The 12,602-nt window shown below is 27.8% G+C and overlaps 1 long non-coding RNA gene and 1 other non-coding gene across 2 annotated transcripts in view; both read right to left on the bottom strand.

The window, feature by feature from the left end:
- Nucleotides 1-6,095, bottom strand: part of LOC122270466 (uncharacterized) — a 112,428-nt gene extending 106,333 nt beyond the window's left edge. Inside the window, exon 1 of the long non-coding RNA XR_015431445.1 lies at nt 5,953-6,095. This is a non-coding gene — a long non-coding RNA (uncharacterized LOC122270466). The remainder of the gene's footprint in view (nt 1-5,952) is intronic.
- TRNAN-GUU (transfer RNA asparagine (anticodon GUU)) lies at nt 4,464-4,537 on the bottom strand. The gene has a single exon. It is a non-coding gene; the product is annotated as a tRNA-Asn (tRNA).
- Nucleotides 6,096-12,602: the final 6,507 nt, after the last annotated feature.

The raw sequence follows: 12,602 nt of genomic DNA, 5'->3' as shown, positions 1-12,602 counted from the left end.
TAGGCAGGCCGATCGAAGTGATCACTCATCCGCTTACTGACCACAATCAGTGATGCTTGACTTCTTCCGTCTTATCTTTCTTTACGGTGATCGTAAGGAAAAATAACTTCTTTATGATAAGTCCACTGCGGGACGACTGTTTTCAGAAAATATGCAATTAAGTGATTTAAAATAGATAAAAATAATATAATAAAATATTTTTTTTTTAAAATAATACGAGAATAATTTAAAAGATGATAGAAGAGCTGTATGTTTCGCTTATTGCAAAAGTATAACGATCCCGGGTGGGCTGGAACTATCAACCTTACCCACAAAAGCCAAACTGACTAGTCGATTGCGTCACAGAGGCAACGATTAGAAAAATGACGAGATGAGTTAACATAGTATGAAAATAGAACGTTTTCAAAAAATATGCAGAAAAAGAATAATTTAAAACAATAAAATTTAGGTTTTTAAGAAAATACGTACATGAATTTTAGGATTATCTTATATTTTATTTTATAACCGGGTGGACCCAATTTCGGGTTTACGACTACTGATGCTCAACTCCGTAGCCTTGTAATTTTGAACCCAATCCAGAAGACATCTCCTGGATCAATTATTGGGAGAAACTTGCCTTCGTGGAAGAATTTCTGATGAAATTAACCCGCATTTGCGTTGCATGAAGAGGAAAACCACGAAACCCTCTCACTGATAGCTTGACGAAAAGAGCACTCTATCTCATGATCCGTCTACCACTGAGGATATGTTCCGCTTGCACTGTACTCAGTGCGAGGCAGATGGGGAATTCGAATCAACTTGCCCACGCTGGGATTTGAACTCGGATCACCTTATTGAAAGGCGAAAGCTCTATCCCCTGAACCACCCCTCAGGTTTCCCTTATTGCAAAAAGACATCGCTTCCGGTTGGTCTTAAACAACCTATCAGTCAACAGTTAGCTTTTTGCTCCGTGGAGGTTTGCTTTGCACGATGATCAAGAGTATTTTTTATGAAACTCCATATGCTCCCTTTACTAAATTTCAGGTTTGTAAGGTATGAATTATTACATGTTGGATTGTAATATTTAAAATTTAAAAGGAAAAGAAACAAACACGCCAAACAATTCCTAGCATACCATTGTGGGGGTGGTAAGAAAAACGATACAAAATCTCTCCCCTCTTTTAACTTCTCAGGAGGGAGTCTGCATAAATTCCATCCATCACAAAACAAACTCGAGACATTGACAAATATCATACCACCCACTTTTTCAGTTTTTCTGCGCATCCCTCCTATATACTCAAATATGAAGGTCAGATTCGGTTCCGGGTATGTGGTTCATCTTTTTCATTTTATCATTTCTCGCCAACACCGGTACGAATGATATAAATGCATAACTAATTTGCCAAATAGGAATCTTTCGGACTGATAAATTAATCAATACTTTCTTTGACAATTACTTATGCAAATATCTATGATGAAATTCCAGTTTATGTCGGAAATATAAATATAAATATCGCTGTGTTAATTTGATAACTTAAGCGACATTTTGAATTTAAGAGCTCAAGCAATGTAATAATAAACCACATTTTAAACAGAAATAATTAAGATTACGTTTCTTAGAGTGGTATATACTAATAAACAATTTCCATGTCGTTCGTAAGATGTTTTATGTACTGTAGTGCTATCCCGAGTAAACTTGTAAATACATATCTAGAAACATTTTGTTATATAAGAGCTCGTTGCAAAATTGTTATCTTTTTTATAAAGTGTGGTTTATCAGTTTATTGCCTCAAGCTCGTCGATGCAATGCTCTAAGAAAAACTTTTACAATGCAAGAATCGCTTCTCGTGTTTTTACTTTATAATGATGTATTTAATCGCTTACATTGTGGTTGTACTACCGCTATAAATAATAAATACTAATTCACTAATATATAAAACATGTTAATTTGATTCTATCAAGAGGTACCTTTTCATAGATGAAGGTTGGCATCGTCGATAATTAAATCCCTACAACATTATCTTGTTTTCCAGTTTTAAATAAATTATTTTTCAACTATTTTCTTTTTAATTATAATCATTATAAAGCATATATCTTTCCAACAAAGGAACAAAAAAAATCGAAGAAGTGAGTCGTCATTCCTTTACAATTATGCAAAATTATTTAAAAGAATAAAATGTTCGCAACTAGTTCTTGAAAAAGAATACCGTTAATGTATTCCTATACAATATATTCCTCTATAATTTATTCTTATGCTGATTATTTCTGACAAAAACGTGACGTTTTAAAAATAAATTAATTAATAATAATAAAGTAAATAAATTTTCATTAAAAATTAATAAAATAATGTTCAATAATATAGCGTATTGCAATATTATGACTGAATAAGTGAGAGAAAAACCTTAAATTACTCAAGTGTTTTTTTTTATTTTTTTTTTTAATTTATTGTTGCTTTAGATTTTTGAGCGGATCTTGAATATTTATGCTTTGTTGATTGCAAATCTGCAATCGGTATCTCTCTCCAAGTTATAGTTTTTTTAATGACATTTTTAGTCTACTTTTTGTCAAAATGTACAAGTTTAAAAACGGTATATAAAACAGGAGGTTGCATAAATTTTGCAACAAACTTCCAGGGGAGCTAGGGCACATCATCGGGAATAAAATTGTATAGAAACTAGTGTCAAGAAATGTCGTCATACGCCACTAGGGGCACTTCACTATCATGAATTGTTTCTCCGTGTGCTTCTGAACAGGTCATAATAAGGAAGCTTTTTTAGCCACGTACGATGACGTTTACGAGCATGGGTTCCTGCAATTTTAATTCTGGTGATGTGCTCTAACTCCTCTATGAGTTTATCCGTACCATTTACGATACTCCTTGTTATATACTATAGAGATTTGAAATTTTTACTTTTTGACAAAAGCAAAAAAATAGACCAAAATTGTCCTTTTTATATATAAAAAAAAAGTCTGTAGCTTTAGTAGCAAAGCTAATTCCAGAATTGAAATCCGCAAACCCGAATCAGGAAAAATCAAGTATTTACATAATTTCAAGAAAATATTTGTTCCCCAGTATTCCAATCCAATCCAGTCGTCCAAAGCAGAAGGCGATGAACATAATAGCAAGAAAACCTGCCAAATGGTGGAATTTTATGATTTTCCAGTTCATCCTAACTTTTTATGTTTATGTATAGGTGCAATTTCTTTTTTCTTCTATCTGTCATATTTAATAAAATTATAGTATTCAAAATTTTTACACTTCGAATATTATTTGCTTACAAAAGCAATAAATTTATTTAAGGCTTCTTATCGGTATAAAAAAAAATAGAAAAACTGAGAGATATTGACAATTAACAAGAGACAATTATGGAGCTGAAGGAATATTAAATCGAAAAATATGTTTGAGTTTTGGCTCAAACAATCTATAAATATTTTTTAAAGGACATAATAGTTTGCTTGCGGTTGAGAATTTATATTTTCCTACTTAAGGGGTTGTTAATTAAGTTTTGAAATAAAATTATTTGAAAACTCGGCTTACGTTTCTGTTAATTGTAACGCTACGGAATTTATATTTATTTTAATAAGTTCTCTGTGTGGCTTTCATCATTCTAGTAATTAAAAATCTTATAAAAGGCAGAATAAATTATTTCTACAGACTTGAAATTTGAAGAATAATTTAATTTATTTAAACTGCATTTTATGTATATTCTTAAGAGTTTGAATTTAAACTTAAGTTCATTTTAAACTGAACTAGTAGTTTGTTTATTTTTAAAAATGGACTTGATTGAATTGATTTATTTATGTTAAAAAGTAACAGATTTAGTTTATTTCATTTATTAGCGAACACATCTATATGTTTTGCAATACCTTACGTTCAAAAGCCAATATTTTTATTTATTTATTATTATTTTTTTACCTAAATAATAATTGTATCAAATATTAAGTCGAAATTGTAACATAAATTATTCTTACTTTTAATTTTTAGACGAAATTTTATAAATTCAGAAGAAAGTACAATTTCGTCGATCACTATATGTAATTAAAAAATAATGTATGAAATATATTTTTTACAATTAATTATTAATGTATAAGTAATTATCATTTAATGCAAAAGTTAATTTTTTGAAATATCTAATTTCAAACTGAGTTCTTACAGTGGGAAATAAATAAATTTTTATATTAATTCATATTCAAAACAAATTTTCAAACAGATTTTGACTCTCTGTGTAGCCTTAAAATAATTACTGTTTTAAATAAAAATATTGCGAATAATAGCTTTGTTCAACTAGTCAAAAATAAGAGTATGAATCAATAAAATGTTCAAATTCTAATATTTAAAAATATAAATGACTTTTTTTCTGAATTATTTTTTCTTTTCAAAACTTGAATTAATAACAACTGTATATAAAAACGTACATGTATGATAACGTTAAAAAAAAGATTCGAGATGAAAGAATGAACTTTTATTTCTAAAAGAAAAATCTCGCCCCCGGGTGGGCTCGAACCACCAACCTTTCGGTTAACAGCCGAACGCGCTAGCCAATTGCGCCACGGAGGCCTACCTGACCTTCACGATTATTGTTTAGAAATAAAACGTCAATTGTACGTCAAAATGTTCATTATCAGGAAACTATTTGAGATAAACATTCTTTCTCCGTCATTTAAATAACGATTACTAAATGTTGATATAATTGTTGCGAATATTATTTCGTAGATTTTAAAGACAAATTCAAAGTATACAATTATTTTATAATTGTATTATCCTACAATTATTATCAAATTTAATTTTTATTTTAAAAGAAATGTCATTTTCTAATTAATTATTCTAGTTGGCTAACCTTGTGTTATTAAACCATAAGTCATAAAAAATTTGAGGTTACATAAAGAATAAACCACCGTTAAAGTTAATGTTTTATTATTATTTTTTTATTATTATTATAGTGCTAAATAATTACAATAAGTTAATAAGCAGAAAACAAGATATGAATGTATTCAAATTACTTTTCCAGTGTAATGTATTTAAAAATATGATGCAAAATACTTTAATATATTTTTATTTAATTCATAGCTCTCCTATAATTAGGAATTTTAAACAAATAAAAATGAATAAAATAAAAAGCGTTTTCATTAAACAAAGGAAGGCCATGAGGAAGGAAATTCAAATAATAACTATGAAAGCAGTAAAAAAATTTTAATACATTTTGGTTAAGATATCGCTGCATTTTAAATTTCATTTCATAAAATATAGATCTTTTCATTATAAATATTTTAAGGGTAATTACGCTGTTATTATTTTGTCTTTATTCTTTTATAAACTGATTAAAAACGAAGAACTTTTTCAGTAATATTTTAATTTATTTTAAAAGTTAATAAAAAACAATGAAAACGTGAATTTCAATTGATTTTGCAATAAGGTTTTCCTTCACAAGTAATGTATGAGCTGTATTTAATAATATTGTAGAAACTGAAAGTATATATAAGCATTGTTTAATTGTTAGTTTAACATTAAGAAGTAATTGCGAAGATATCGAGGGAAAAGGGCTTAGAAATCAGGGCATCATTTTTAAGACTAAAAAATATTCGAAGGAGCTGTATCTTTATATAATACAAATCTAAAGATGTAATTGTAAGCATTACATAAATAAATGTTATTCAATGTATATGTTACGATTTCAATAAAAAAATATCATTCATATTTATCATGAAAATTATATTAAAATTAATTTTCAAATTTTACGTAACTTAGAACCTTTGATATTATTGAGTTGTAAATTCTGTTTTTCCTCATTACAACCTAAGTTCGAGAAGAAAAAAATCAAAAAATATATACCATGAAGTAAAGATGTTTAGGCAAACTACCAAAATAAAGATATCAACAAAACCGTCATTTATTAATACTGTGATAGTTCTTTCTATTAGAAAAAGTTTAGAAAATTCTGAAGAAAAAAAATATACAAATTTATTATTACTCACCATCATGACTTATCAATGTTAACTTCACATAACTCCCATGAAAGAAATGCGTAGAATAATGTCATTTATTTCATTTAAAAATGTTTCAAATTTAAGAAAAAAATGTACTTTAAAACTATGATTTAAATTTTCTATCATATAACGCTTCAGTTTTTGTGAATAAACAAGTTATCTGATTCTTTATAACACATTCACTGAAGGGATATTCATATATAAAATCGTCTGCTATAAATATCATCAGGCAGCAACAAGTGAAACAAAGTTGACCGCGAAATGTTTTAAATATCGTCTGCATTTTTAAATTTTCCGGACGTCTATATGCTTAGTGCTTTCATACAAGAACATTTTGCTTAGTGTTTTTATTGAAAATCACATATTCTTATTTCTTTAAATAAACAAAAAAAAAATGTGTTTTAATAATCTATTTACTTATACGAAATTTATAAAATCTTCTGTCACAGTTAAAATTTTAAAACCATTAGAATGATAAATAAATGACGCATTTATTTATCATCTATGAAAATTAAAGAACGTTAGGAAATATTTTCAATATCGTCTGCTTTTTGAAAAGATTTAGTTTCTTCAGCTCAGTCTTGTTGGCGTTTAGTGTTTTGTGGCAGTTATACATTCTAATCATGAATTGAACGAAATCTTGAGAAGATGCCTTTTAACTATGATTTTTAAAGATTTTATAAGGACAAGATCACAAAATCAGGTAGAAAGAAACCAGTTATCAGGCTTAAATTTTTTTTTTCTTTTTCAAAACCTTTTTTTTAATTGTATTTAGATCCTTCAATAATTTCCATATGAAATTAATGCTCTTCTTCAATCCATTTCATTAAAAATTTCGATTTTTTTTAATTGTATTTAGATCTTTCAATAATTTCCATATGAAATTAATGCTCTTCTTCAATCCATTTCATTAAAAATTTCGATTTTCATTACGTGTTTAGTCTGTCTGTTTTATCTTGATTTAAACCAATAAATTCGCAACAAACAGTAAAAAAAAATTATGCCAATATCTTATTAATTAAATTTTTTTTATTATTAATAAGGAGTTAAGATTCATGACTTATTCTACTTCTAAAACAATCATATCACGGAAAATAAAACAAGAGTAAAAAGCGCCAGAAAAGATATGTATTATGCCTAAAAAAAAACTCAATAAATTAATTATTCACTTTTGATGTGAAGAATTTGATAATATATTTATAACTGTTTAATTGTTTAATGAGATATAAATTTAATGATCGTTTAATGAACATGGTATGACCTTATGATCGAAATAGTACGTGCATTTTCAGATCAGAAGCAAGTATTAGGGTAAGTATGAACAAGTAATAAAATTTATTATTAAAACTAGAGTTGATATTAAGAAGAGTAAATAATAATCAAATTGGAATTGATTTTGACCCAAAAATGACCTCTGAAATAAATAATCTTAACATTTTTTATTTTAATTAATGTTAAGGTCCAATAAGCATTAATTTATAATTAACAAGCGAACCTTAAAAAAAATTCAATAACAAGTGGATTTTAAATATAATTTTTTTCAGAAAAATATTTTTTTTTATTTAAGTCGAATTTGATTTTAATTTTATAAACTTTTGTAAATTAATATTAAATCTCAGCTGATATGCAATAATAGAGTTTCGCCGGAAATATTAATTTTAAAAATACAATAAAGAAAAGAAATTTTCCCAGCTAATTATAATTTTAAATTAAATTTTCATTTTTAAAAAGTGTTAATACATTAGTTTTTTTTTGTTTAAATTTTCCATTGTACAAGTATTAATTGAAATGAAAGTATTTATGAAAGAACGCAATTACAAGGAGATTTCATGCTTAAATAATAAAATATTAATATATACCCTTAGAAGTGATATCTGGTACTTTTTTTAAGATACCCTTTTTCCTAGTGCTTTTTTGGTGCTCTTTGTTCTGCCTACCAAAAAAAAAAAACATCTTCCTATTTGTTGGCATTATATAAAAAGTTTATTCATGCAGAATAATTCTGCTTGAAGATAGTCATATTTACAGGAAAGAAATTTAATATTTTTAGGAAATGAAATTTTATGAATTTCGAAATTCGTAGCTTCAAAGCTAATACAGAATAAAAAATTTGCTTCTGTTGAATGATTTCAGAAATTTTTCTATTATTTATAAAGAATGAAATTTACTGCGTTAAGTTTAGTCGTTAAATATTCATTGGAAAAATATCTGGCATCCGAGAGTTTAACTCTTTTTTATTTTTTCATTTTCTATATTTTTTTAATATGTTTAATTCTTACTATCATTTCAGTTGTTTAACTTTTTTTTATTTCTTATATGATTCAAGGTTGAACCAATATATCTAACTTCGCATTCTTGAAAATCAGCGGCAAACGCTATGTAAACAAAAATAATAATTTCAGTGCTTTGCAAAAATTATAATACTAAACAGCCTAACACATTCTTACCAAGTGGTTTACAACCTTTTTTGGCCATCACTCCCTTCTAGATGTTGATTTCCGTTTATCGCCCCTCTTTTCTTTTTGATCATGAGTGAGTCACCAATAAGCATCGATAATACTGAATCAAGCAAAAAATGACAATGCAGCTCATTTACGTCTTTTTTTCCCCGACAAAAAAGAACAGATATTTGAAAGAATATAATTAAAACAGGAGTAAATATTTATTTTTTTGACTGAAATCTGGAAAAATTTAAAACGTTGATAATTAAAATTTGAAAACTCGATTGTTCATCTTTATGACTGCCTTATACTTTCAATTAAAGCTTGAAAGTCATATTCGTTAGTGATCACCTTTCAAGCAAATATTCAACATATTTCTTTGTTCCGAAAGGAACTGGAAGACAGATCTCTGTTTAGCCCAAGGTAAGTGAAGACGTTCCTTATTTATTTATTTTTTTAACTCCTAATTTCGATCTTCACTTATAGTTATTCATATCGTAATGGTAATTCGAAATATCGATCGTTTCTTTCTCGTAATTTCGACTAGTAACGATCGGCTTCCAAGTTTTCAATTTCGATATTCGCTAGATTTTTATCAATGCTTTACAGTGGAGCATCGTTTATACGACGATCACTTATACGACGTTTACATTTATACGACGTTTTAGTGTGGTCCCAAATCATTCCCATTCATTTTAATGTAAAAATATATCGTTTATACGACGCACAGAATCGGTTATACGTCGGTTTTTAGATTTTGTTCACGTTTATTTAATTTTTTATTTTTTCTTGTGTATTTAAAAAAAGGGCGGAATTTGCCAACATGAATGATACAGAAAAGGGTGCTAACAAGAATGCTTAGATGACGACCGAAATTTTTACTAGATGACTGAAAAACTAGACAATGTTAGGAGGAGGCAAAAACGAAAAATTTTGCTATTCATCGACCAATATCCAGCGCACCCATCGATACTAATTATTTTGGAAAATGTAAAAGCTCTTTTTTTCCTGCAAATTGCACAAGTGCGCTTCAGCCATTAGATTTGACCGTGATTAGAAATCTAAAATTGCATAATAGAAAGCAGTAAGTTCATCTCGCTATTCAAAGCATTGTAGAGACTAATAGCAAGAAAATATAATTAAAGGTATCATACATTCAAATTGCTCACTGCAATTTTTCTTCTTTGGTTATTTGTTTGTTTTGCTTTGTCTAATTTAGAAATTTATGTAAATCAACACGTTAAACATTAAAATTAACTGAAAACAGAGTTAGTTTCAGTTTTAGAAGTAAAAATCGATTATACGACGTTATCGTTTATACGACGTTTTTCGGTGGTCCCTTCGGCGTCGTATAAACGATGCTCCACTTTATTTTCTTTTACATACTGAGGACATTTTATTTATTTTCTTTTACCCCATGAGAATTTATCGATTCTTTGAGCAGAGAAAGCGTACATTTGAGGGCAATCACCCCTAAGTTGGAAACAACAGTTCTGACCCAACGTTAGTCTAACTTATTCAATGTGCGTGTAAATAACAAATAATATACAATAAGTAAAAATTCAAATAACTTTATTACATTTGTACAAAATCATTCTTACAATATTTTACATACAATCTATCATACGATAGCTGCAAAAACTGCTTATCAGAAGTATTTACAATGGATGACACTAGTGATCAGCTGAGACAATTAACAGCACCTCATCTTTGGTTTTTTTCAAAATCATTCAAACAACTCTAGCAATGAATACATGTTACAAATTAACTGTGACTGTCTACGTATATCATTGGTAAAAACCTTCTTATTTAAGTCTAAATATATTCAGCAGATATGATTGCATTATGTTCTTATAGCTTCCACATGACGCACATTTACTTAAATGTACGCTTTGTTTCTTGATTAATGATTTAATAAATTAGATTTTGTAATTATTTTAAATATTAAAAGTCCTTGTTAAAATGTCGGGAAATTATTAAAAAAAATTTTAAAAAAAAAAACTGTACAACCGTTTGCTTTCGAGATATAGCTCTGTCAACCCTAGCAACTATACAATACTCTGAATATTAAAATTTTAAGAGTCAATGTTTAATAAATTAATGATAAATATTGATTTAATAGCTTATTGTTTAGTTTTCTTTATTTTTTTCTTTAAATGAAAGCAGCTACGAAATGTTTAAAATAAATAAACTCAATGTTTCATTTTCAGACTACAATATAATAGTAGTCTGAATATGAGACATTAAGTTTCTTTGTTTCAAAACTTTTCATAGATGCGTCCATTATTAATAAAATAAAATAAATAAAATCCACTGAAAGAAGCTCCCAATTCTTGGATTAAACTTTTATTTCAAAGTTCAATTAAAAACTCATATTTCTATGCCACCCAGGAAAAATCCTTTTAAAAAGCATAAAATCGACAGGTTTTGCTAGAATTTTGTGAAACATCCAATTAGCAGATTTGGTTTGGAACATTTGACAGGCAATTAGATTTGCAATATATTCGTTTTGTAATAAATACTCGTGTGGTTTACGCTCATAATTGGCGTGAAATTCCATGAAAGAACTTCGAATCCTGAAAATCGTGGGAAGGGATATCGAATACCCAGTATAGAAACCAAAACATGCTATTGTAAGATAAGGATGACCACAAAAAGGGGACAAATTGCTTGTAAACTCCAGATACTCCCCCGAAACAAATGTGTGTTCCGACCACCCATGAAGGTGAAGAGATGGGGGGGAAATTGCACATTTTTCCAGTGAAAAGACCAAAGCAATAAAATATCCCTTTTAAATGGTGAGAAAAGTGAAGAAGAAAAAAAATACATCAAAACCAAGCAATTTGTAAGGTTTTATCTGAAGAAAGGTCAGCCTTTTTAGCACCAATATGGTCAGTTTTCCCACGGGAATTTTAATAAGAAGCAGAGATAACAGGCAAGGTTGGAGAAAAAAGTCTCCAAAGATTTGAAAACAGGGTACTATAATTATTTTTTATTCTTCGGGTTACTTTGAATTTTAGAAATTTCAAAACTGATTTTAATTACAACACTGGGGAAGAGATTCAGAGATAAATATCGGAATCTAAATTTAGGTTTGCATTTTGATCTTAAAGATTGAAAAGGTAGATATCGAACTCTAGAAGAATGTCTTTTCCTAGGAAAATAATGCTTTGTTTTGTCCCGTTGTTTTTTAAGAAAAGCTTTTTTATCTTTTAATAATTCAATAAATTAAGTACTTTTTTTAAAAAATAAACTTTTGCACAAGGAATTTGAAGAAAATGCCGGTTGGACTTCATAGGCTCATAAGTTGCATAAATTTGCGACGATTAACTAGATGCCGAATCTCCTGATTTTTCGGAAACATTTTATTTTTATTTTTAAGACTAAAAAAAATATTTAAATGCTAATGTTTCCATATCCCCTTATTTTCAACCCTATTACCCTATTAACCCTATTTTTATACCGACGAGATTTTTAGGTCACAGTAATATTATTTCCATATTGCATTGAAACGGTACAGAATATCCCAGTGGAACTAGCCATGCTTCCTGAATTCTCAGCTTGCAAGAAAATTCTTAAACTCAATTTTGCAATTAAGTATTTAATTTTTTTTCTATTGATTCACTAACATTTTCAACTCGATATTAATTATTTAACTTTAATTAAACTTTTATAATGTGGTGTTGGGTCATAAATAAAACATTATAATGATTCATCGATAAAAAATTATAAAATAATAATGAATACATAAAAAATAAAAATAATAGTTTCCAAATGTAAAATATATATTATTTAATTAGACAAAAAAGTTTCACAGAACTTTGGTAATGTTTTAATAATTTGGTAAATAAATGGTCAGCAAAGTTGGTTTATAATGATTTTGTCCACACATGAATCATTTTTATAATATTCTTAAAAAATATTAAGTGTTTTCATCGTTAAAATAACTCCTGCTTTGAACTAATTACTATATTGCTACCACTACAAAGAATCTCATACAGTGTAAAAAATGGTAGTAAAAATGAAACATGGTATGCTTTTGATTTTGACAAAACTCCTTCATTTTTGTTTATTGAATGTGGAATGTATATTTACTATATTTTTTGACCACCTTTATCATTGGAGAGTTAGAAGACTAGAATTAAATATTTATTCGTCTTAAAAGTTTTGCAAAGTTTAATCAATGATTGATTAAAT

Source organism: Parasteatoda tepidariorum, chromosome 2 (genome assembly GCF_982258835.1).
Source record: "Parasteatoda tepidariorum strain Cologne lab strain chromosome 2, Ptep-v5.0, whole genome shotgun sequence".
NCBI classification, from domain to species: domain Eukaryota; kingdom Metazoa; phylum Arthropoda; class Arachnida; order Araneae; family Theridiidae; genus Parasteatoda; species Parasteatoda tepidariorum.
The sequence above is the reverse complement of the archived record's forward strand: the minus strand, read 5'-3'. Positions and strand labels throughout refer to the sequence as shown.